Below are 27,694 nucleotides of genomic sequence, written 5' to 3'. Positions count from 1 at the left end.
AGCCGTACGTTTCTCGAGTAAATCTCTTTAAAGGGCGGCATTAATTCGTTGACAGCCCCGTGGCGTGCGACGTGACGATGAATTTTCATGTTCGCGGAGGAGTCCATATTTAATGCACCGCTGAAGGTTGACAAATGTTTGCGATCGCATAATGATCCCCGTGGTTTTTACTTTTCTCTGCCGCGCCGGCATGGAGAGTTTAGATAGTGTACCGACGTAAATAGACCGTTCGAAAGTTCTAGTAATTGTTATCCTTTGATTGCCTGTCTCGCAATATATGTTCCCAGTTTAATCATAACTGAAATAATATAAAATAATATCGCTCAAATTCTAAATTTAGAAAGTGTACATACCTCTTTCCATTTCTTCTCCGCATCTGTGCGTGTTTCTTTTTTCGCCAGAGGAACCAATATCCAGCGAAACACCGAAATTCCTTTTCGCATGTGCCATGCCATTTTCAACTTGAAATGTCAACATGAATTTTTCCCTTTCGTGGTTCGTTTCAAAGGATTTTCCCTCTATTCCGCCGCGATACCGCGCGGTGCTCGCGCATACCTGCGCCCGTTAACGGGGTCCGAGTCTCATTCGAATAACTTCGGAGCCGCGGCGACCTGTTCGATGTTTACTTCCGGTTCAAAGGTCAAAGTTGCCAGCCGCGATCCTTTTGCAGCTGTATGCAAGGCAGTAGAGAAACTCCTCGCAAATGCTTTTTCCCCGTGTCTTCCACTTGCGAGCCATAGGCGAGTGCCCTCGGCGACCACTCTCGCGATCGAAACGAGTGCATTTACGCGCGACCGGAAAAAAGTTGTCGGTTTTGCTCACCGACGAGTACAGCATATTGTCGCGTGCATCAAGGTGCACGAAGCGGATAGGCGCGGTTTTTTTCACGAACAGAACGCGTTTCTATCGAGATCGCGATTTTGCTACGTAGAAATACCGATCGAAAGACAGTTTTTTGCGATTACTTGCTTTGTTGTTGATGATACAAGAAGTTTTAAAATAATTAATGTAGAGACTAATTTAATGCTTGTAGAACGGAGAAAATTTAGTATTGATGCAAAGAGTGATTGATAAAGTGATAACTAGTAGGGGATAAATTTTAATAAAGTAAAGTATACGTCCCTATGGAAGTATAGCATAGTCGTTACCATCGTTACGCACATGCGGTGCTTTGATTTCTCATGAGACCTCTATCGCGCGTGTACGATGATGGGTCTTCATTTCGTATTCCCTTAGAACTGGTAAAGATTGCTTCACACTAACATTATACGACGCCGTGTATTATTTTGAATAAATTTGAACTCGATAAGGCGGATGGATAGATCTGTCTTGATCCACCAATGTCTACAACTTTGTTTACTTGGATCGTTTGAAACTTAGCGTTTCGCACGTTAGAACGTTTTTTCATACTGTAATTATAATTTTTCCTGTGGTACACGTGTAATTATTCGAAACACTGCTCGAGGAAACGTCACGCAGAGGCGAAAGAAGATCGTCGCGTATCGCACGCCTATACCGTGCACTCTACTTTATTACTTCGCCGTCGTAATTTACTCGCACTCGCGGCGAAATCGAATCCCCTGTATCCCAACGAATAGTCGAGAAACGAGAGCGACGGTGTCAAGTACCGGACGAGTAAATAACGCGAGTCCTCCCTTTTTACTCTTCTTCGCAATCGCCGTACCTTCTTCTCTTTTGTTTGCGATTTTTCGTTCGTTCTCTAGTTTGCAACTCTACCATGGCGACTGCCCTCTCGGTTACAGCGATTTATACCAGATAATAACTGTGCTTTGAACGTTCTTAACCCTTGAAACAGATGCTGGGTTATTCAAAACCTACCCTTAAATTTGTCTTATGTACTGTTTGGGAATTCCGAGTACAAGCCGTGTCTAAAATATTTAATATTTATATTTTGTTAAATTGAATCTTTGATTTTATTGCAAAAACAAGAGCATTGAAACCCGGAGAATGATAGGGAGAACTTCTCGTGGTTCGGTCAAGGGAGACTCCATTTTCGAGATGGTTTAGGATGCTGGGTCAAATCAGTTTGAAAGCACAGTCGTATTAACAGTCATCGAGCCACTGACGTTCACCAGACGAGACAAGACGCTGAAACGGAGCAGTCAAGCGACCATTAGATCTATTTTTTTCTATTCATCCTGAAGGAGGATGTTAAAAAGTCATTTATTTTAATAAATAGTTTTATATTCTGTTAAAATTCTGTGAATTCTAGAGATACACGTGATTTTGATCGAATCGAAAGTGAATAGCTGGAATTCTCGAATGCAAGGAATTACAAGTTCGAGACTACTAAATTTCCGGGTTAAAGGGTATCAAATACTTCGCAAAGTTCCATGGTACGATACTTTAGAAAGTTCTATCATCACAGTTCGGAATGCGTTTGACTTTAAAAACTAATTTCTAATTTCTCTCTCCTTCTTCCCTCAAAATATTCACCTATCCAAATTTATTTCAATTTCATGTGATAAATGCAAAATCTTCTATAAATGAAAAAAGAAGAAATTTCAGTTATTTCTTTTCCCATTTTCATCGTGCGTTTCCATCTTTTCGTATAACCGATGCGGTGGCGCAGTAAAGAAAATTTCCAACCAGAAGAAAATACGGCCGGAGAAAAAGGAGGAACTTCAAAGAACTCTACTCGCGTTCCCATAGCTGGTAGCCCGTTAACATATTTTCGACTAGACTCCAGTCTGGAGTTTCCGCAGCTCTTTTTTGACACGCGTCCCATATGTTTTCGGTAATCTTCGTGAAATAGGAGCGTGGCTGGACCTTTGAAAGTATTTCATCCGTGACACGGAACACGGCTAGCCAAGAGTGATATATATGTATATTCTGGAGCAACGATTAAACGTTGTCAGAAACTCCCTTCTTTCGCTTACTTTAATTAAGTTCCCGAGGATCGGAATTCGCTTGAGGAGCAAGTTGGAACGCGTCGACGCGTTACCATGTGCCGAGACAAATCGCGGTTTCAAAATTCTTTCGTACCGTTTAATTTCCATCGCTCCATCCGCAGTAATTAATTTCAGCTCGCGTCGTAATCTGACTTTATTCTGGGTCATCAAGATTTTCTTTTTTTTAAGTTTCAATTGAACTCGGAATTTAATATCTAAGAAATTTCATGAGATAACGATCACCGGATCCCAGAGAGGGGCTGATAATTTTTTATCAAAAGAAATTCCACGTACCTAGTGTCTTTGCTTTGCTTGGACGCGTTAGAGTCTGTAAAAGCAATCGATACTGAGAGGTATGTGCAGTTAGTATGGTCGAAGTACGGTAAATTTAGTGATCTTCCGAAGGATCATGCTTCGAAGCAGAGAAGCAGCAGGGCGGAAGGTTGAATAATTTTTCGTAGCAAAGGGGAATATGTTCCGACTTTAGAGGCGTTCGCGTACGCGGCAGAAACTTTGAAATTTATTTCATGCAGGGAGGAGCTTCCTTCAAGGTGAAATCTTTCAGCCAGAAAATAAGAATATCAAGGGTCTTTTAAAACGCGATTTTCCAAAGAAAACATGGCCTGTTTTGCTAGAAAGAAGCATTTGAAAGCAATCGCTATAAAATTACAAATATGAATTCTTATAAAATATTGTATCTTTTATTAAAGCTGAAGGTATCCTTCTTATCTCTTATAACGTTTCCAATAATCAAACCGAGAAGCATTCTTAAAATGTGCAAATTCGCGATAGCTATTTTGGTAGTCGCGGATCGCTCAAAAGTTCAACCGGGAGATGCAAATTTTACGCGTGTTCGAACAGAAATTCGATTGCGATTCGACTCGTCACCATGAAAACTTTCGATCTGAAATTTTAATATCGTCGCGGTGAAAAGGGGATACGATCGTTACCGGTCGTCCACCTCGTTGAGCCTCGTTTGAACTCAATTAAGTGCTTTCCGTGTGAAAAATCTGAAAGGTACTGCTTGAGCAGAATTTCAAGCCTAGCGTTGACTATATTTTTCTCTCCACTCTTTCCGCGCGTTTCGAGAGGACTTCCAAGTTCGGCACGAATGGAATATGAAAACTTCACCGGTCGGAGAACGAACGAAAGTTGCCGGGAAAACAGAATTTTCGCGTGATTGACGCGCGTGTTACAAGCGACAGCCTGCGCGTGTAATGCTAATTGAATTCACGTTGTTACACGCCTTTGTTTTGTTCGTTTGAAAACTTGTCACGTGAAATTCTTCCGAGTGAAGTTCCACGAAAAATCGCTTGTCACCGACTAGCAGCTCTGACATTTTATCGGCTTGTTTCTTCCGTTTCGATGCAGCGAGATATCAACGTCGTTGAAATGATCGATAAAATGTTGGTTTTCCGTCTGAATTAAAAATACTATGTTAGACGTCAACGGAATTTACAATTTCCAACTATTTACGTAAATTCTGCACGTTAAAGTTCTGGCACGGTGACTGCTGTAAAAATGGCTGATAACCGATTCGAATGAACACAAAAATGACAGGAAACACAATTACAATAAATCTTCGAATTCCACGTGTGTATAACATGATCGAAAATAAGGATGCACATAAATTTTCTTGACTGTTCAACGACGCATCTATCCTCGAAGAATACCTTTTTCGTTTGTTTAACGCGTAGTTGTTACGCGAAAAGTATTTTCTTTAGTGCAACGAGCGGGAAGAGAAAGGAAGGTGGAAAGGTGGAAATTGGAGCCGAAAGTTGGATTCTTGAAATTTCCAATATCATTGATCTCATCTATAAAACCCGCACATTTTCTTTTCGCTATGGCGTGGCGTACCTCTCCTTTACTGCGGCCAGATTTCACCCGGATACATTACTTCCTGTCGGAGATTATCCGTTGCCGGCTGCCAGGACGTCTTTTACACGGATCTTCCGAGCGGGCTGAAATAAAAGTAATGGGAGCGAAGATCTTCCTGTCAGAGTTGGTTTCTTCGTGTTCGTTGCGTTGCAAGTAATTACGTTTCTGGATTTGAAATAAGTGTGTTGATCTCTGACTGAATCATGGATAAATTAATTTTAATCGAGAACATGATTCTTTTCCAATTATCTTCTTATCACTAATGAAATTTGAAACATAATTCTTCGAACGGAAAATCGAAGAGTTTCCTAGAAATCCGTCAATAATAATTCTACTTCTCGCCTATCGAAATGGAAAGCTTGCAAATATTCATGAAATTCCTCGTGGACTTTGCAACTTTGAAAACGGACGTATCAGCTGCGAACGTTAGGGCGGGTAGAAAGTTTCAATAAGATTCGCGGCCCCGCGTAAAGTAGCCGAGCGGGGTCTTTGGCGCGTACGGAAGTGCTTGTTCGCACGGAAACTTACAGGATCGTCGTCGAATCGAATTTTCGATATGCCAGGCTGCAACGTCGACCGTCACCGGTACCGTGATCCAACTCTCGACATCACTGGATGTCACCTATGCCAACACCTTTATTCCCTCGAGTCACGTCTGCCTGTACCCATCTCCTAGATTTATAGGATCCTCTGTCCTCTCGTATCTCAATATACAGGGAACGAACAAGGCTGAAGCGATCCCTCGTACACGAATAAGATGAAACTGTGAAACCAGGTTTGTTTGCACGATCGAAAATTTAACGAGAATGCATGGGTACATGATTGCAACGACAGCTCGTCGATCTAGATACCTATTTTCTTTCCAATGAATCTGAAAACGATTCAAAACGATACTCGTTAAATTAGTTTTCAGGATTAATGCCCATTCGAGGGTGATTACCTAAATAAGGTAAATGTGAAAATTCTGCTATTAAATGTGACAGGAAACATGTGTGAGGTTGACTGATGGTAGATTTCCTACGATTTTTTTCTTTTTTCTTTTAAAACGTGGTAGTTTTCTTAATGATTAATATATATATATATATGTTGAGAGAAAAGGTTATACTGCATCGTTCTCTATTTTTCCATTGCTTCTATACGCGCGATATTTCCTTGTTAGGTAGAATTGCTTTCATAAGCTTTCAAAGCAAGATTCACATCTGTATGCTCTCGGTTGCTATACCTCTCCATCTCAATAACTCGACACGGTCTGACAACTGAGTAGACCGCTGAAATTGATGGAAACGGATAACCCTACAAGTCGTGCGCTTGTGGGAGCAAACGCAAATAAAAATATCCCCTCGGTGTAATAACGAGAATTTTTGATAAATATCGCAACGTTTCTAAAATACACTGTATATTTTATAACATATATAAATGATTAAAATGGTGATTTTAGTAACATTCAAAATTGTCCGATGATTTTTATTTCTTATTTATTCGAGCAAAACACTTCATCTTCATTGCACGATACGTGTTTCCTAAATCATCATAAAATTCAACCTGTTGTATTAATCTCGACCAACGACATTCGACGTCAAATAAATCTATTAGCTGGACCGTGTTTTCGCGAATATCTTCGGGTTGGACGTGTTGCAGGGTTTTAGGGCTTGAAATAAGTGAAAAGCGGCGTGATAAATGGTACGTCGGCTGTTTATCAACGTTATTCGATATTGGCCAGCATACGTTTCTCCGTTTAGCGGGCAGGAAGCCGCGGGTTGAAACATGCGTGGGTAATATACCATCTCGCTGTGTGTACGCAGTGTTAAGAGTTATGGCTACGGACGGTTTCTAATTCCGTAACGGCAACGGAAACGCAATCCGTCTGCACGATGCAACAATGGCGAGTCGTGTACGCGAAAAAAGATTGAAAGGTGAGGCCGATCGCGGACGCAACGGAAAAAGGTTATCGCGAATCGATCTTCCGCGCTCGGCACTTCCGTGTACGTCAACAGAATGCAGCTTGCGGCATTAGCTCTACGTTCACCTTCATATCCGATCGGTTCGAGAAAGCATTGTTTCCTTTTCTACAAAGTTAATACGTCGAATGGTAGATGAATTTTGTATGCCTTGTCCACGACACTGCAGTGAAAGCAGCAGTCCACAGGGTGAAACACGCAATCGTTGAAAGAAATACAAGTACGCTGTTTTGTTTTTAATGGAGTTATTGATTTTTTTTTTTTTAATATTCTATGTAAAAAAGTATCAAGGTATAATATTTAAAAAATCAACATTTTGTTAGCTATTTCAAATTAAAAGAATTTACAATATTCTGCGAATTGTTGATTTTTATAATATTATATTGAAACACTTTTTTACACGGAATATTTCAAAAAATCAACCTACGTAAAAAAAATATCATTTATGAAAGTAATAACATGTCGTTCCATTTACAAAAAATATATGAATTCTACAATGGTGCTTTCTAACTGTACAAATGATTCGACTAAACCGAATTAACTTCTAACGCCTTCATTCTCTCTGCACGAAGTTTGTCGTTAACAATAATTTCGCCCCTCTTTCATGATTAATGGGGACGTTGATAGAAAGCAGGAGAAACATTGGGCGCGGTCAGTACATGATTGATTATTCGAATGTATGCTGGATGGTTAGAGTGGAAAAGGTCACGAAAAGACTAATGGTGAAGTTCTTGAAAACGTTCGAGCTGGATAGAGAACATCCAGATAGCTTCTGAATATTTATCGCCACACGAAACAGCTATCGTTATCACTTATCATCCCTTTTGCTCGGAATTTTTTACTTTCAGCTGTAAATCGTGCCCGGGAGAATAAGTAATGTTTCACGTAATCCACGGACTTTCATTTAAAAGGAGTTTCAATTGCACACTTGTTTAATTGATCAACTGCTCAATTACATTTTAATTTCAATGTGTCTCTCGACCTTCGATGAAACTGACTGCGATGTCAGTAAATCAAGCAATAATAAACTGGTGAAACCGCGAATGTCTCCCCAGTCAGAAGCAACAATCCTTTTCTTCGCAAGTACAAGCTGACAGTAGCTTTGGTTCTCAGCCAAAGAGGACAAAACGAAGCTAAGAAATCCTCGTGGAAGTTTAAAAACAGAGACGGCCAATTATCTTCTCGACATTGTTGAAAACAAAGGAGCAACAAATCCTTCGTTGGACAATTATTACGGAAACGTGTTTACCTAAGAAGCGTTATTTATCCAAAGTGCAGAAATTCGCGCCGATGCCTCGCTTTTAATCCATTACAAATAGAAAATCTATCCTAATTAATAAGGGAATATCAGTTTCGATATCAGTATCGAATAATTTGAAAATCACAGGTCGAAAACATTTATAAAATTATATTATTTTAATTTGTCCTTGGATCCCGTTGTACCTGAAGTGTTAACATATCTATAATATTAGTTTCTGAACTTCTATACCTATGATAAATCATTTCAAGTGCTATTTAAGATAAATTCGTGTTAGTGCCTTTTTCCATCTGATACTTTTTCAGTTGCCAGAATCAGGAGGATGCACAGTAATCCGCGAGCGTGTAGAGAGAAACGTTTCGATGTTAGGTACGCTAGTTGGTCCGTGATTACTCGGTTTTTACGTTCTAGCTTTAATTTTAATCGCACAGTTTTACGCGAGCCGAGGCTCAGCACCCTCCCGGTTTTTCGTTTTTCATGATAAATTGAATGTTCCGTCGGCTGAAAGGAAGCCGCTGACCCGTGGAGAAAGAAAGACACCGGGCACCGGGTAATTCGTAATGTTGAGCAGCTTAGAAACGACCGGGTGAATGGGAGCTCGCTAAATACGCGCTCATTAAACGCGCGTCCACGGCCGTTGCTCTGTTTCGCGAACACGAACGCCAAAAGAATTATGTAAACCCGTCGAAGCTGTTTCTTCAAGTCCACGAGGGGGCATGAAAACGAGACTCTGTCGGGAAAATTTTTTTCATTTACCCAGCAGCGTCGCGAAACTCGGAACGTACCAGTTATCAGGTCGTTTTAAAAGTCGGCTTATTTTCTTTAATCTGTTTGTGATATTCGAACGGTACACGAGGCAACTGAACCATAAAAAAGATACTAAAAAAGCAAGTTTTTGAATAAAACCTCTTATTGCTACTTTATTAACTAAAAGAAGTGTCAGCTCCGAGGTGGCTAGAGAATTCTAAGAAAAATAGTATTGTCACGCGAACGGTGACTTCATATTCCGAAGTATTAAACTTTGTGCATACTTGAATCGTGCGACGTAAACTTTAAAACTCCCCGAGGAATCCAACTTTTGACGGGTACGGTTCTAAAGTCCTAGAAAATCATGCTGTGTAAAATTTATCGAGTGACGTAATCGCAATAAAAAATAATTTCTTAATTCGGTAAAATGTTTTCTCCTGAATTTTTGTTTCTCTGTAGACGGCAAACGTTTATTCCCTTCTGAAACGAGAAATCTGTGACGATGAAAGGGCAGATTGGAAAGATATGAAACTCGTTCGATAGTAAAGCACGCTGTGAAATTTGAGTCTCGTGCCGAATTTTAATCACAACCTTTGCGTTATTCATAAAGTGACGCCAGACATTTATTTGATGGTCTGTCCGTTCAAGTGGTCCGTCGTTCGTGTCCCTGTTACGTTGTTATCTAAGGAAAAAATCGATATGTAATAGAACGATGAAGTTAATAGATGAGATAGTTGACATTCTTTATGTCGTGCTATACTTTCGATTTCTCGTTAAAGTTTCAACGATCTTGACCAAGCCACAACACCATGTCATCAATCTGTAGAGTGACCACTTTATACAACACCCATGAATTTTTGCAGCATCCTGTCGCCTATTTTTTAACTAGTAACTCGTACTTAAAAAAAAGTATTTAAAAATTTGCATTTTAAATGCACGACACTCTTATTTGTCGTCAATTTCACATAATGATGAATTCATCCCTCGTAGACACTTCATGCTGGCGAAAAATGTTCCAATCCAAAAACATGGATTTGCTAGGTAGCTTTACCCGTGTTAGCAGACCGGGAACGAAACGCTTACCCTTCATATCTTCTCAGATTATCCTTCCTTTTGTAAGCCAGCAGCCTAGAAAATCTGTTTCTTTTCACGCCGAAGCGCCAAGGGTTCAAGTTGGGGTTTCAATCTTTTGCGTAGTGGTACCAGGGGTTTCAACAGAGGGTGACAAAGTGTGGGTTTGTCTCGTCGTTTCGCAAGTCCTGGGGACGCCAGATAGATTTTAGACTTTTATAAAGCAACCAGACGACGCGTACCGGGTTCGATGGAACTATCTGAGCGAATAAAGAATCGACAGTTTGGGATGAAAAAAAATTTATTTTTCGTGAATTTCACCTATTACATAGTTACCTCCGTTTCACTGAGATTGTATCGTTATTTTTCTCGAATTAAATGTTATCGGCTATTACGGTTATGGTTGCTATCCGATAACGAAGCCGAAGTTTCGGATGAGCTTCGATGCCAGAAGCGCAGCAAGTTCCAAGCTAGCCATCCATCTTAGATAGTCGCTCGTACTAATTGTACTCGACGTAGCCGAAGTTCGGTAATTAGAACCAGTGCATTCTGTACGTGCTACCAATATTCGTAACATCTTTTACTAGGACTAGTTTTCTACGCAATGTACAGTGAATATATCGTATAGACATTGCTCAACCACGACTTCCACATGCATAATATTCGGGTGAAATGAGGTTTAAAAAGTCGTCAGCCAACGTTCGCCGCAAGAACATTGGAAATGCTGTAATCAATCATTTTCAAATCGATAATCAATGACCCCTGCTACGTTTTGCTAAGTTATGCAAACAGCTATACTGTTTAGAATACAGGATTATTAAAAAAAAATGCAAATTGCGCCAGATGTTAAGCAATTTGTTCAAATTTAATCTTTTATGATCCTTTGATATGTATCCCTGGTTTTGAATCACTCACGAAAAGATTATAGAAAATATTAGAATTAAAAGCAAAACCTTCGTTAAATGAGAAAAGTGACGAGCATATGTAATCTCTGTAGAATTAGCTTTGGGGTCTCATAAATGGTCTAGTAACTAGAGTCTAGTTGATAATTCCAATGAACCCGCTGCAAACTTGTGAAGCTAATGAGATCGTTGAATAATAATAGAATTAGAAAATGGTTACATGGAACTAGGTTCGCAACTACAGTTTTTCGGTTATTGCCCTTAATGCTACCCGAAATCTCTGGTAATTCCGTTATCAAGGAGGGATAACCATGAAATCTACTATAATATTTGGAATACCTCCACAAATTCGTTTCATTGAAATTTTACAAAAGGCTTAAGAGCTTTCCTGGTTAAGAAATAGCCGAGTTAACAGGTCAAAATACAGGAAGCTCCTATCTCCGATTTGACCCGTTGTTATGAGAAGACAATAGAGATTCCCAGGTTAATAGTTCACTGTAATAGTGCCAACGTTAGAATTAATAACAAATTACTGCAAGAGGGTATTACCCTTGTATTGTTGTCGATGCACAAAGGTGTACACGATGCCTTGACTTTGTTGACCGTACGCACTGAAACAAACACACGCATTGTATCCATCTCATTGTCTCTGAATTCATGGTTATCTCGGATCATACACCACCAATTCTGTTGCCACCTGAGGGTAGCACAAAACCAACAAACAGTCTTTGACCCAAACCCGGGAATGTATGTTCGACAGTGCGTCCTGGAATCCTGTGTGATGAAGGATTACGTGCCTTTGGCGAAGACGTATTCCTTTTCCGTAAGTTTTATGTACAAACGTACCAAGTTGCTTCGACATTCTGACTAGAAATCGTTGAATTTCAATTCTGTTACTACTAATATTAGCGTAATAATTTTCATAGATTGCGTTTGATCAAAACTTTTATCTAGAGATATGAAACTTGAAAGTTTCGTAGATCAGTTAAGTCAGCGTACGGGACATATTTCTCCCTTAAGATCAACGTCTTAGCATAGTACAGGGCTGCTCTGCAACAAATTTGCCTCTGGTACACGTTAATTCAATGTTCATTACAGACTCTTCTCGTAGCGGGTAAAGTTTTAAACCCCTTCGACCGTGAATATCGATCAAGCTGGCATTAGCGAGAAATCGCGGGGCTACGCGAGGTATTGTACGAAGAGCCGTTTAAAATTCTACGCCCGGCTCGTCGCGCAGCCTCCGTTAAATTCAAAGGGCGCCGTTATAAATTGCACCCGTGGACCGTGCAAAAATATCACCTCACCGGAATATTTCGGCTTGAACGAAGAGCAACGGTCACGAATGCTCTCGTCAGAGGGGCGAGTCATCCCTCGTTCCATGGAATTGGAACGTGGAATTTGATTAGCACGCGGGTGTACAAGTGCACCCTGGCCTCCATTGGAAGATTCTAGCCGCACTCGGTGCGAGTTCCTCTGATATAGAAGGTAATTACCGGGTTTAGCTCGCACCTCGGAACACAGGAACGCCAGCTATACGAATCTTGCATTCTAACACTTTGTGATGCTTCGACGCTCAGGGTTTACTTGTTTAATCATCGATCTCGTCGAATGAATCGTTTTGTTCCTGCTTTCTGTCGTCATCAACATACCACCAGAACTCACCTCATCTGTTTTTGAAAACATGAAAAAGTTTCTAATTCGCATAAAATAAATGGACGCGAGTATGAAGTAGGTAACGCGTGATCCACATACGTGGAAACGTTTGAAATATTTGTTTGGATATTACTTCTGTAGGGTGACTCAAGAGCATAATTAATACATTGCCTGTCCCATGTGTCACGTTAGCGAGCCAGGTGTCAAGCGAACCGTGTACTCTACTCGCGTGTGATTCATTTTTATATTCGCAGAAAATTGGGAAACTTTTAGCCTGGGTTCGCTCGAAAACGGCGAACGTACGCGAACGGCCGTATTATGTTCCGCTAGGTGAATAATAGTATCAGTAGCGGCTACACATTATGAAACTTATGATTGATCGTTGCCCGTAATACGGTCGTGTTTTCTTGAAAAGAAGAAGATCGAGGATAAACGCGGGGTATTCATTCGATACTTTGTTGAATGTATTACGTGGAATTCATTTTTAAATCAATTTTACGCTTTGATTAATTATAAATGATAATAACCTTTCATTTAGCTAGTAGATTAAATGGAATTCTCCCTGGTGTACTGAAATCGTGTATTCTATCTTTGAAATTTATTTTGCAAAAGTACTTATTCTTGTATTCAAAATAGACTCGAATAGGAAGATAAACGGACAGAACGAAGTTGGTTTGCGACTGTAAAAGACAAGTTGCGTTATGGCTCAGTTTAATTTAATTCAACTTTGTGAAGTAATTACGAACGTTTCTCTAGAAACAGTTGTATAATGGTAAAAAAGAAGTTTGTGTTTTGATTAATGAATTCTCCCAAAGGAAAGAGGGTTGAAACTCAGGCTCATTATCTTGCGTTGCTATTTTAATGAAAAAAGCGTAATTGAAGTACTTTACAAAGTTCTTTGTCTGACGGTTACGTTGAATAGTAATGTGCTCATTAAGTACAGAGATATCACGTGTTTGTGTGTGTCTTTTTCTATAAATTTATCATGAAAATTCTGAGCAGCGATGCGTTATTGCGTTATCATTTCAGCTACGCGAGACCACAGAGCGTTGCTAATCAAACTATTCGTGTGTCATGTCGCGAATAATCATGAAATTCGGTGAATGAAAACGATTAAAAGGGAGAAACGCATATTTAATAAAATGTTTTGTTCGAAAGATCAGCTTGTTTTTACGTGCGCAGTACTTTTTCATTCCACGTTCCAGCATTTTGCACTTTATCATCTCTCGTCATTCTTTCTGCTAATCCTTTCCGATATTTTGTTTTCTCGTTGAGAAATATTAAAAAATATCATGTATTCGAATCGCAGAGCTTGCGAAAAATATTTCTTTATCTCTCCAATTCATTTTTTTTTTAATTTTTACGAAAATTCATTTGGTACAGGGATATTAATATTAGCTAATATTTAACAATTTTTCATGGCGAGAGTATCTTGTTAACGCTCTAAGAAATTATCGTTGTTTTTATAAACTTCGCTTATTCGCGGATGGAAAACGATTTAGAGCGTGCATAATAAATTGCATACGATCGATGCCGCGGTGTCGACTGTAAGGAACCAATAAATAAACAATGTAAAGAGGAACGTTAAAAATTCTAGGGCGACGTGCAAGTGAAAGGAGACTGGCTCGCCACTTTTACCTCTGCAACCGCTATCAAAGTTTCATCCAGGTGGGGTACACGAAATCATTAACGAGCCACCGTGTCTTTCGATTCGTTAATATTTATTGAAATTCTAAATTTAATTCTCTGTTTAAAATAGAACGCGCATAATGAGAACTCGTAGGTTTTGACTTGTTTTCGAATCCTAAGAAAATTAATTTAATGCCATTCAAATTGATCGTCACGTTAGGCTGAGTCGAGTTAGATAACGTGGCGAAGATCGACGTGTCTTCCACCAAAATGAATCCACACACGGCCAACAAATCGTCTAATCAAGTAGATATATGACTGATGCAGGAGTGAAATTGGTTCTTGGTCGCGAGTAAATCTCGCGCGCGTCAGGAACGAGACTAGCAGAGGAAAGAGAATCCGAGATCGATTCCCCTCGGGATTTATGCGACTATTTTTTATCCTGATGCCTCGAACCTATCGTCTAACGCCGGGACGAGATACCCTGGCTCGGAGACACCGTTTCCTTCCTCGGTCTCTCATTTCACATTTCACACCGGCCGAACCGTAAGATCCTCGGATATTAATGTGGCCAACGACTTGACTGAAAGTTCTCGCTAATTTATTCGAACGACGGCCAAGAATCTTTTTGTATATACGTGTCTCTGTAATCAACGCGAAACTTCATCTTATTCCGGGGCGCAGTTTCTTTCTGAATCAGAAATCAGCTTGGAAGTACGACCTGTTTGTAGTTGAGTAACTGCAATTCCTCGCGACAAACTTTGTAATATTTCTCTTACTTTGTACGAACGCCTCTCCTATCTCCTTCTTTCTTTATTTTTTTATGGCTGCCAGTTAAATCTTGCTGAATGTAATCCGCTGGCTCGCGAGTTTTAAAAGTCGATTACGCGAAATACTTCGAGTCTCTACTCGAGAGTTTCATGGACTTTTTGACAGGTTTATATTAAGGCTGGTTTGACAAGTTCCGTTTTCCTTGCTGCGACATCGATGTTGTCCATTGTAATCAATTTATAGTAAAAGTTTGATTATGATTAAATGCAAAGTCCTGTATAAACTAGTAGTAAGGTACCGATAATGTTAACCCAAAATATAGCCAGGAAATCGTTAGGTAATAAATAGGGCAAAGAGGGTGCGATGTTAGTGCCTGTTGAAAGCCAGTAATATCGAGTATTCGTCAAACGAAGCTTTTCGACATACATACGCAGGTATTGCGATCCGCGACGTTATTGACGGCTCGTAAACGCGTCGAATGGTAATTGAAAATCGTGCGGAAAATGAGGGGTGTGCGCGATCGATGATCCCGGTTATCGACGATAACTACGGGTCAACGATATACGCGCAATTACACGTTACCGGTGTTACGCTCGTTTTCACCGATGAGTGATGATAAATCGCGTCCTCTGCGCTCCTGCCTGCCCTGCCTCTGACCCCGTCTGTCCTCACCTGCCCCGATGAATCCGGCCCGAAATTATATCTGATTCAAACGTCGACTTGCCGCCTGTTAAGCCCTATTTGATACCCTATCAAACTTCGCACATAATCACGATCAAATCGTTGATCCTTCCAGCGATGGGATTTTGGGAACAATATAGGATATTGGATATCAATCAAGCTCTCTGGGATATTCCGAACGTTGTTCTTGAACTCTTTCCTTGGCGATACAGGGACTTGGGAACTTTTCCCTCGATGCTCCTCTTTAGGTACCAAGAACCCGTTCGAAAGGTCGGCGACGCACGGTACTTGGGTTTTGAAACGATGATTTAGAAATTCCAACTTTCCTTTATTTTTCGTTAATGAAGCATCTTTTACACGATGCCCAGCATCGAAATGGAATGGCGAGAACAGGAAATTTCCAATGAAAAATTGTTTTCCTCGAGCGAATTGAACAATACTCGCTACCCTTTTATTATACGGCAGACGATAAGGATCCTCGGACGTTCTTCTGGTACGTGCGTCGAATTTTAAAATGCACTTAACGCCGGCCCGAGGGAACGTACGACGTGAAAAGTTCCCGCTTCCTTTAATTGGATCCGTTTCTATTAACGACCGCCTACGAGTTATCGTCCCCTGTCCGCACCCCTTCCACCGGCAATCTGAATGAAGGATTTTTCATTACTCCGTTATTATAACGCTTTACGTTATGGGAACTAGGTATAGCCGGATATTTCATTTTTTAATGAACTCGCGAACAGTCCCGTCTTAACCAATTCCGGATATATTTTATCAATTTCCTTTTTCGAAACGTGGTTCATCTCTCCTATAATTGCTTTATCTCGAAAATTAAAAGAATTAGTACCTTGTTTGTCTTCTTTTTGTTTCGTCTTACTGATTTTACAAGACAGAATCATCGCATTCTATGTGATCATCGCATTTGTATGCATCCGTAAAAGGTACTCCTCGATGTTGAAGCAAATTGCGCATAAATTAAGCAAGGTTAACGATTCTGCCACGTAGGATCGATTCCCCTTTGATCGTCGGGGGCAAACTTCGTCAAGTAAGACTGTTATCGCTTAAACGAGTGACTTTGGAAAGTTGGAGCGTCGCGCGTCGGTGGGTCGAAATCAATCAAAATTATCTACCACGATACAGTCAGTCGATGTTGATTAACGCAGGGAAAAGGACGTGGAACAAAGGGTGAATAAAAAGGAGGAAACAGAGGAGAGCGTTTACATCGAAAGCCTTTTTAGTCCCTTTTATTTCCCGAGTTAATCTCTTGAACCAGCAATCTGGCTGTCCCCACGTGCTCCTTTGTTTTCGTTCCATACTCTTCTTTTTTACGCAGCCTTTGCTGGTGAGTTCACGAGCCGGTAATTGGAATTTTGTAACGAGATGAGGGAGAACACTTTCGAGAGAACGAATCTGCCGAAAAATGTGATCGCAGAACCGTTTAATTAATATATAATATCATGACATCGTAATAATGTCTGTTTGTTACGCTTTAATTAAATCAAAAAGTTTAACCCTTCCAACCTCGGCATCAGCACATTGTAGCGGTAAACAAATTTTTATAAGCTGCATAAATTTTGATTCATAAAATTGAATTCGATTTACAAAACACATTTACAAAATATCTCTAGCAATCGATAATCGCTGTGTTTTTTGATTCTTTTTACAACCCTGTTTAATTATTGATAATATATGTATATACTCTCGTCGAATGAATGCACGTTGACGAGCAAAGTAAATAAGCTCTTTCGATGAAAATAATCCATCTAAACGCTTATGTGCGCTCGCGGGCATCGCGAAATCGAGTTTGTAACGTGCGTACGAATCGGTGATAACTTTGCATACATTGCCCGGAGCCGAATGTATAATTAACAGCGATTGAATTGTCAGGAATGGTGGCGCGAAATCATATTTGCTGAACTTATTCCCTTGAACGTTTTCCTAAAAATTCATCGTCCGTTAACGCTTGAATGGTAGTATCAGGTTTTTGCTAACTCAATTAATGATCTAGTTTTTAAATTCAATTTTAGTTACCTATTTCGTTATCAACGGAGGAAAATTTTACGGAATTTAATATTCTCGGTATCTATTATATCCAGAGTCTGTGGCCCGCAAAAATATGGAAGCAGAGCCGTAAATGTCGTAAACCAAAGTCCATTTAATGTTTCGAGGAGCAATCGTCGAATCAAGTGCAGTTTCCACTTACAGATCAAAATTCATGATAGTTAACATTGTTCCGCGTTGCGGGTGGGACTTTTGGGATAGAATTATTACGAACGGACTCGATTTTACTCCGGTTTGCTAGCGTGGTCCCGCTTCGTGCGTCATAAATCCCGTCCATTCGCTAGGGACAATCGTTAGGAATTTAATGGGCGCAACGAATCAAATTTCGAGATGTGCACGCTCGTTTTCAAGAGAAGACAGTTAATAGCGTGAGGCTGCGTGCGACACGAGCGGAACAATTAAAAACGCACGCACGTCAAACAGCACTGAATGAAAACGATCGCCTTTTGTTCCTTCGATCTTTGTATATTCGTACATTGTTAAAATTTAATTTAAAAAAAAACAAACGACGTTAATGAATTTTGACTTTTCCTAATAGTTTTAGCTCTCCATTGTTATCTGCACCGAAGGAAAAATAATTCAGAGGACCGCTGCATTGTAAATACGAAATGTTATTTTCATAGTCTTTTCACGGGTTATTGTGAGAAAACTGCGGCCGAGGTATTAATATTAATATAAAAAGGGCAGAAACCCATTGTCGATTACTGAATGCTCTTTTATCCCTTTTGATATTATATTTGTCTTGATTATGTTTTTTAATTAAATTCAAACTCCATATCATACGATGAATGAAAAGTTTTAATTCCACCGTCCGAGAGTTATTTTAGGTCATCATATTTATTATTATATTTTTCATTTATTGAAATGAAAGCTAGTTGTATCATTAGTAGATACAATTTGATTGAAGGAAAAAATGAAAAAGATCCAGGTGAAAAATATATTTTTATAACATTTTTATAATGAATGGGGGTAACATAAAAAAATACATGTCCTTTTTACAACGCTATTCATATCATCCACTGTAGATAGATTGAACGAAAAACGATGCAATAAGTTGGCTCTATTTCGTACGGTTAACTCGTACGAAATTTCTCTATAAAACGTAATAAACTTCCATGTCAATGTCTGCTATTTTCATCAGATATAATTCACTCGTTTTACTGCTTTCCTGGAATAGGGAGTATCTTTAGCGAACAAATCCGTCTTCCACTGCTATACGAGTTTAATCTCGGCAGCAGCTCATTCAATGTTGCAGCTCGCAGGAGTCTGGAAGTTGGAAACTTCATAAAAAAGCAAGATAAAGGAACTTGTTTCCAAACGGGGAAAATGTATCAAAGTCAGCAACGAATATTTATAGTTTCATTTTCATCCTTACACTCGATAACCAGATGAAATTTTTAATTTGCATCAAATTAAATTATCATAAATTCGAAGAACCCCTTAATGTTTTATTAAAAAACAAATGCATAATTCAATGATGCATCGAAAAAACATTTGCATCGCGTGTAACTGATTTTGCACGAAGAATCTCGTCGCAGAAATAGAGTTTAGCGTGCTCGAATGAGGACGAGTTGAAATGTGTTGGTACACCATTTGTAATCGCGAAGTTCGTTCGCTCGCCGTTACGTGCATTTTCAACAACCCTTTTACGCGCCGTTAAAAGAAATTACAGCCGGCGACAAGTCGGTTGCGCGCACCGTTTACACCTCCGTGTAACATTGTTGCAAGGATCGCGTGTACGAGTGCACTTAGCGCACCAAGAAAACCGACGATGCACTTTCTTTTTTACCCATGGAATAACTTGTAAACCCGCGCAAATCTACCCCTGCATTGTTTAGACGTTACGACAGACGTACGAGACAGTGTCCATCGTTTCGGCACATCATCTCATCACCGTATCTCGTTGAAGTAATTGTTTCGCATTTACGTAATTGGCTGCACCCTGATGGACGAAATAGCGCGAGCAATTAAGTACGAACAAATTACGTCCTCGTCAGATGGAAATCTTTCGTCTTGAAAGTAAAATGAACGTTCCATGGTAACTTTTATCTTTCCCATCGATCGCGGAAAATTTCGACGGTAACTGCGGTCAATTTTGGTGATAACTTTGCATAAATTGGCTAGAATTGAATGTATAATTAACAGCGATCAAGTGGTCGCGAAAACTGCTGCGAAATCATATTCCCTGAATTTATTCCCTCGAATATTCCACTGAAAACTCATTTTTTATTCACACGTTTTGTGCCATGAATATTGGTATAGCTAGGATTTTTATTTGGAAATAATCAGATCCGGTAGGTTTACTATTTGACGAATATTTTGTCTATTTCAATAATAATAAGATTATAAGCATAGCGAGTGTCTTGACAGGACACGTGTTTCTTTTTTCCTCGCTCCCATATTGTCTTGTCTGTGCCAGTAGAAAATTGGTTTTCAAGAGCAAGTAATCTCAAGCTCCAAAAAGAAGTCCACTGTCCCCGCAGAGGAGTAGCTAATGAAGTGTACGAGAGAAACAAGTTATCGCTAGGTGAAAAGACCCACGGGATGCTGGACAACAAGACTGCGGAGGTGACTTGCAAGGATCTCTTCCTTCGACCAGGCCACGTCCGGAAGAAGTTTGAAAAAGTTTTTCCGCTCTGCCTTCCAATCCGTAGCTTTCATTTCGCACGTGCTACATGACCAAACGACTTTCGTATTTGAACAGTTTCCTCCGGCGAATCATCGGCCACTTTTGTCGGGAACTCGCACCAAGTTTATCTATTTGCCGTAGCCGGCTGGTTCGAGGTACCTTTAAAGGGTTCGTTGATTAGGTTTGATTAAAAAACTGAGCTCGCGTGTCCTGCTACCAATCGCATCCTGGATGACTATTAAGGGTAACGAGAAAATTCTTTCCCAATTTTATTTCGTTTATTCGGAGATCTGCGCTCTTCCTTTTTGTCTTGGTCGAATTCTTAAAAAAATACCGAATAACAGGGTTGTTATAGAAAAATTGGAGTGGAATGAAGATTTCATAAATAATGTTGTTTCCTTATTCAATTATATTGCTATTTTATAAATAATCTACGATTATTCTTGTACCGTCATTTTATTTTATTTTATTATTTTTTTAATTCATGTTCACCATCTTTAAATAATGTAGTTTTCAAAAAAGATATTTTCAGGAAATATTAAAGGAAATATCAGAATGGAAATTCGTCGTGGTCTTATAAATGTTTCGGGAACATATTTTATACTGTTTTATGACACGCTCCAAGGTGGTGCATTTCAGAATTGTATATTATAATTGATGTGGAAGGTAATGTAAGAGAATGTAGTTAAATATTGAGCTCGAGCAGTTATATATGATCGCGAAACTGGAACAGGATGTGTTATTTTGGGGAAACAAGAGAATAGGGTTGAATGATTTAAACTCTAACATTTTGTGTACCCTCTCTGTATGGATACAATGATGCATCTATAAATGAAATTTTAATACTTATCCGAATAGTTTACTTGAAAACCCAGTTGAAACCAGCTGCAATATTCATAATACATAGTCTGAAGTGTACTTGGAAAAAAAATTCGGCTTATAACCAGAACTCTTAGCAAAATCCGTAAAGTTCCCGGCCAATGGCAGGCTCAAAAACCACAAATGGCACTTATGTGGAAACACCCTATACAAAAGCTTGAGTAGGGTTGAAGAGAACCCCCCGTTGAGTCCTTCTAAGGGTCAAGTATCAGTACGGTACCCTATTATGTTACAAACCCCAAGGCAATCTCTAACCTACGAACAAAACGTGTTACCCATGCTTTTCGTATCACATAGAAAACAGCTCATAACACCTTATGGTGTGGTTAACCAGTAAACAGTTATATCAGCTATTCATGATAGCTCTTCTATAATACAACAGAATAGAATATATGAACTGGTATTAATATTAGATTTATTTTTGTTGCAGATTTTCATGCCGATCCATGAAGTGCACAAAGGAGAATAATTTTAAGGTAGGATGAAAGATTATAATTAATTGTTTAGTTGTTTAATAATTTCGATGCTCTAAACGTTGCATGTGCTGTTTATTTCATACGAGCAACTCTATACTAATTTCAGTAACTATGAACTTCTCGAAGAGACGAGGAAATGAATTTTCACTGCTCGTCGAACGGTAACGTTAATTATTCACGGTGGAAGGTACTAAAAATTGAGCGTCCCCTTGCGCTCAGTCTAAATTACGAAACAAAAATAAAAATACGTCACTTCCAAAGAGCTTTTCATTTGTCCTGTTAATTATAGTCGGAACGAACTAATGCTTCGCCGAGTTGGCGAAATTTATTAATTTTTAATGGACGAACCGTGGCTACAAAACTGAAAAAAAAACCAGACCTTTCTTTCTCATTGTTTCTTCCGAGCCTCCGTGTTAGTACGCTATGATTCTTTGTTGCGTCCAGAATAAAGGCATAACTTTTGTGTACTAAAATCTTAGACTTTCTTCCGACGAGGCACGTTTTCAATCCATTTCAACTTACATAAATCACTGTGTTTCTTTTCCTCATTTTAATCGTCTTGAAAAAACTAGCCGAAAGATAGAACTGTAACCAGGCTATGGCGTTCTACTTCACGACTTAGCCCGGGAAAGGGTGGAAAGAAAAAGCGAAGAAGGAACAAACACGACTTTCCGTTCTGTACTCTATACCCTTCTTTCACGAAAGAAGATCCTTTGAAACGGCGTTTCCAAGTGTTATCATACAACGCGGCTAGTCTTGAAGTTTTAATGAATCGAAAGAAAAAGTTTCGCGCCCGGGCACAGGGCAAGGTTAATTTCATCAACGTTGAAACTCAGAAAGAAGCGATGTAACGTCTTGGAACGTTTAATCGTGGCCGCTATTTGCCTCGGCCGGTTACTTCCTTTTATTTGGATTACTTCGGGACGAGTAATCTGCTTAAGCGCTCTCCTTGCTCGCCTGGACGGTAAAAAAGTCGATTTATTTTCTGAATTTACCGCTGGTTTCAAGCAACGACGACACGTATTAGGGAGATAGTACATCACACCGTGCTAGAGGACGATTTAGAACAAAATCCAATGTTTGTAAATGTGTTTTTTTTAGCTCGAACGAATCGAAGTTCGAGCTGTTTTATCAAAAACACTGAAATTAATTAATCAATAAATGAAAGGATTTTATAGGCGCTGGTCATGAATATTTGATACATCAAGTAAAAAATAATTTTCTTTTCTTCAAGATTTTTTCTTAGACTTATCGTAACATTTTCGACCCATCAGAACTGAACAACCATCACAATGAACACATTGTCCTCTCCGTTCAGTAAATAGATTCTCTGTGTCAAAGTAGAAAAGAAAGGGAGCAAGAGAAACGGTCGTAGTACTAGACAAATAAAAAATGTCGGTCGAAAGTTTCTCAAAGGCTGGGTGGGTCGGGAAACTTTGTCTTCCTTTATCCATGGACTCTGGTCGGCAACAGGAAGTTGCCGGAGTCAAGAAGTCTCCTTTCAACGCGACAGGGGCCGTTATCAATGCGACTCGCACGACTTACGGCGTTTATGGAAATAAATTTGGGTACGCCGAGGGTGGAGGCGGTAGGGTTGGAACGCGTCGCGGCGCCGTTGTACGCGCCACTTGGAGCGGAAGTTGCGCTGCTCTCCGCGAATTTCTGGTAATCCTCGAAGTAAGGAAGCGTGTAGACGAGAGAAGGGGGACGAGGATGCCGTGGTACGCGTTCGTGATTTATGGAACGCGCTGTAATTGACTTACATTACGATGCAAATTGCCCCGGTCACGATACCATGCAAAATGCCTGTCTAATTCTTACGAACGGTTTCGTTCTTGCCCTCTTTCCTTCTTGCTTTCACCCTCGTTCGGTCCTGTTTTACTTCTACCGAACGGTACAATTAGTTACAGCTTTTTACGCTCGACAAGTATTTGCATTATCCTTGCTCGAGCCTCATCGCATGTTGTGAATAAGAATCGAACCGCTATACCGCGTTCCACTTTGCCTTTTTTCACATTCGGAATATTTTTAACCCTTTAGAAGATCGGTAATGACCGAGTGTCTAGTTGTCTCTCTCTCTCATCACTTTCAAATTTTATTCTGCACTTGTTAGGTAGTACTTCTGCCTTACTAATGAACTAATTCACTTTCAGATAAATAGAGTTATTATGAAGTTATTATTGTCTATTATTAGCAAGTTAAATAACTACACAGTGCGTGAGTATGTACACATATGAAACGCGACATGGAATATTAAATGAGAAACGAAATACAATTATCTAGAGATCTGTGTGATTAACTATGGCCATTAACGGTAAAATGCAAAACGTAAAAACGACTCAACGGGAGACCATTATCGCAATTAAGTAGTTTCAAGTCGTTTCTCGTATATAGCAGAAAAGAAGAGATAGGTCATTTTTCAAATTAAATGATGTAATAAAAGTGCTACGGTACATCATTCTGTTTCTATTTCTGAATACCTGGATGTTGCCTGTTTATGAGTACTTAGCGGTAAAAGATACTTATAAATCACAGAGTATAAAGTCGAAATATTACTTTTTCGATAATTTGATCGCCTTAAGGAGGCAAATAAATTTTGAAAAAAAAAATTAAAAAATTGGATAGACTCAGAATTTAATTACAGATACCATTGCTGCATTTTATGAAGATAATCTGGAAGGATAATGTAAGGAACATATCCAGGAGTGTTTTGAACAATCCACGTATATCTCAAATTTAACCCTGAACGCTTTGTCGAAGGGGGCTCATAATTGTACACGTTGCACTCTGGGCATCAGCAAATCCGGTTATACGTTGATGATCACGAATGACGGTGCTTGGAGCGTTGGTAAATCCGCAAACGTTCGATGATTATGGACCTAACGTTCCCAACACTATCGAACCCACTGATACGTTTGCAATTATCGATGCTACGTTTCCCGCGCCGGTAAATCCAAAGACATTTGATCGTTGTTAACTTAATTACGAATATAACATTACTAATACTGTCAGATCCGAAAGCTGATGTCCATTAAAAATAAATCTCTATAAAAGCCAATATATTTTTCGACAAGACACGTTAATAATTTCTTTGATATAAAAATAAGAAACTGAAGATCTTCCAAAAATATCCTTTATAATTTCATTTAAAGTTTCGGCCAATAAACTAATAGCTAACAAACGAGAGACACGAGCTAGTTTGAGATCGTGTCTAACTCCTCGGAATCTTTGATTGTTTTCCTGAAAGCGTACACCAGCTCTATGCATGCTGGAGTTTAGTATGCCGCGAGGCAGAGACGAACAACGTTCCAGGACGATTTATACGCTCGCGCAGGGGTCGAAGAGGGTGGAGGACCCGTTGAGAAATCTCTGCGAGCATAGTTGATTATTTGCAACTGCGACCATAGCTCACGCCAGAAGGATAGGCGCGTATTCATGCGAACGTCGTATCCTTTCTTGTGGTCATAAGGTATGCAATCAACGCGTGCCGACCGTTTGATATAGCGCGCAACCCCGCTAGGAAATACGCCTGGAAAATTGGCACTGATATCTTGTTCATGGATCGTATTATTCTCGCCTCGATCCCTGCTGGAAAATTTTTTATTCCGTCACGAAATTAATTTTTCATTGAAAATCTTCTAGCTGATTGTACGAGCATAGACTTCCGAAGGTGTTCGATAATATATTTCAAATTTAGCTTGTTCTAATTTATAATGCAATTGATTGTTGTTTCAAGATTTTGTATCGCGAGGGTTAAATCCGTGCCGTGCTTTCGTTTGTACAATTCTGGTTTGGAATTTACGAAGGTTTTGGTTTCGTGTCGTTGCATTCGTGAACAAAGCACCATTCTCTTAATGTACAATAATTCATCACTATGACCTAACATGACCGTAGTTGTTTCCGTAAGTTCCAGCGGGAAACGTGGTACCAACAAAAACTGTAATTTTACAACTTGAGGAGCTCGTCTCCAATAGGTGTCGTCGAAAAGTTTCGCGACAATAAAAGTCGCCAAGATTCTCCTTTACATTTCGGATCCTTTTGTTTCTTATGGGAAATAAATTGCACTCATGTTAGTAATTTTATTCATAATATTCTAACAGCTTTCAAATTTTCTAATTGTGCAAGATAATGTTAGTATTTTCAATTTTTTCACAATTTTTTTTCTTTCTGCAATATCAATTTTCTTTTTCACAAATTTCTCTTTCAACTCCTTGCGAATTAAATTACACAAGAGAAGCTATGCTTTCAGCGATACGACACCGTGTATAAGTTTACCGAAGCCATACAACCGAGACAAATGATTCTCTTTTTTGGACGCCTGAAAATTTCAGTCTCTCCATGAGAATCCTCGAGAATGAAAGAATTCTAAAACAACCAATGGAAAAAGAGATAAAGACAGATAGGCGAACACTCGTTTAAAATTAGGAAATCACCGGTCTGTAAGTGCAAACAAATCGAAGCGAATTATTCAGATCGTTGGACTCGTATTCGTTGATTCGCTCCATAATGCTCGTTCGAATGGCCAATTGGAAAGTGTTAATTGGCGTTCTAGCGGATTTCAAGCGGTAACGTTGGTTGGTTATTATTTAACGACTACGTTCCAATTATTCTTGGCTCCAATTATTTTTGCCATCGCTTTCCATTTTATACCCGCTCGTTTTGCAATGTTTATTTCTGAATATTTTGTAAATGTGTACGAGTGATCGAATATCCATACGATTTATACGTGATTTGATGTTAATAATCGAAGCGTTATCCCTTTCTCTATCCTTCGTTTTATTCCTCTTTTGGAATGGCCACCGCGACGCACAATGTCCCTGACCGTACACGTCGCTCGTTGATTGGGTTCCAGCATCTTTATCGTCCTATTCAACGCCACGTACGACGACGACGACGATGTATCGAATCGGTTTCCGTGTGGTGGAATTCGATGAAAAGGGAGCACGTGCTAACCAACCCCTCTTGCTCGGCCGCTTGCCCGTGAAAGAATCGTAACCAACGTGAAAGGAAAGCCTTTGCGATCTACCCTTCGTGATAGCTGCTTCTCTAAAGTGTTCCCTTCTACTCCACCCTTTTCTACCCTTGTTTCTCGCCTTCTGCGTCGACCTTCTCTCGCAGAGGCCATTAGCGATCTCAATGACTAATGATGCATTCAACGCGAGAGAAAAGTCCTGGTCCATTGGAAGACGGTCACTTGCAACGGATGAGTAGAAGATACAAAATACGATATCCAGTGATATACGAGAAGCTGTCGCGTCGGGTTTTGTGTTTGCTTGATACACTTTGTGTCTTGCTCGTGTGGTTCGTTTTCAAATTACCTCGATGAAGCACAGTTTCGATAAGTCCCTTAGAAAGTAATTACCACGTTAGAAGTTTGATCTAGCGTCACTTAATTTAATTTCATTTCATTTCATTTAGTAATTAAAGCATAAAACGGACGATGTATGCGAGGCTCTTTGGTAACTTTTGCTCCTTATCGTTCTCGATTTCCCGATTTTGTCGACCACTTACTGAAAAAGCTAGCGTGTCCGACTATCGTTGGAAGTGTTTGAAGAAAATTTGTAACCGATTTAGTAGAGAACATCGGCGTTTTATCAAACCGTGCGCGAACACGCGATCGTTCGACCTGTTTATCTTAAAACGAGGCTCGCGATATAATAAATTCTCGATACCGATAAAGGAACACAATATATGAAGGGTAGTGTTATGTGTTCTTACGGCTACATTTCGGTTCGTTATGTTCTTGAAAACGCGTAAAATAATCAGGCGATCGCACGCTATTACGCGTGTTCGATATTTGGAACGATCGTATAGACTTGACCTTTGCAAGTTACGAGCCTACACGACTATCGGTGTAGCGATAAGGAGATCGTTTTAAGGTTTTCGGGTATGTGATTATCTTCTAGCAAATTGCTAGACTTAATTGAACCGTGTTCCTATGAAAGATTTATTCTGAACGTAATATCTGTTATAAAGTTCACGAAGGGAAGTCGATACCAAGAGGTTCTCCATTCTTGGCGTGTTGGTCTTTTTTATTACGAGCGAATTCCTTCGAGGAATTTGCCAGGCAGGTCATCTCTGGGATCAAACGGCATACCTGAGGTTGACTAGGCGCTCTGTATAGTATAGTCCTTACGCTGCAGAAACTATACTTTGGTCAATCGAACAATAGGTTGCTGCTTTTAGAATTAC

General features: G+C 39.6%; 1 protein-coding gene across 6 annotated transcripts in view; it reads left to right on the top strand.

Moving 5' to 3' along the window:
* kek5 (leucine-rich repeat, immunoglobulin-like domain-containing kekkon 5 protein) overlaps nucleotides 1-27,694 on the top strand; it is a 239,796-nt gene that overhangs the window by 46,686 nt on the left and 165,416 nt on the right. For all 6 annotated transcript variants that reach the window (XM_076690724.1, XM_076690723.1, XM_034339824.2 and 3 more), the window contains one exon: nucleotides 21,457-21,502. The gene's annotated coding sequence lies outside the window, so the exon portion shown is untranslated. The remainder of the gene's footprint in view (nucleotides 1-21,456; nucleotides 21,503-27,694) is intronic.

This window comes from Osmia lignaria, chromosome 10, assembly GCF_051020975.1.
Source record: "Osmia lignaria lignaria isolate PbOS001 chromosome 10, iyOsmLign1, whole genome shotgun sequence".
NCBI lineage: Eukaryota > Metazoa > Arthropoda > Insecta > Hymenoptera > Megachilidae > Osmia > Osmia lignaria.
This window is presented reverse-complemented; position numbering and strand designations above follow the sequence as displayed.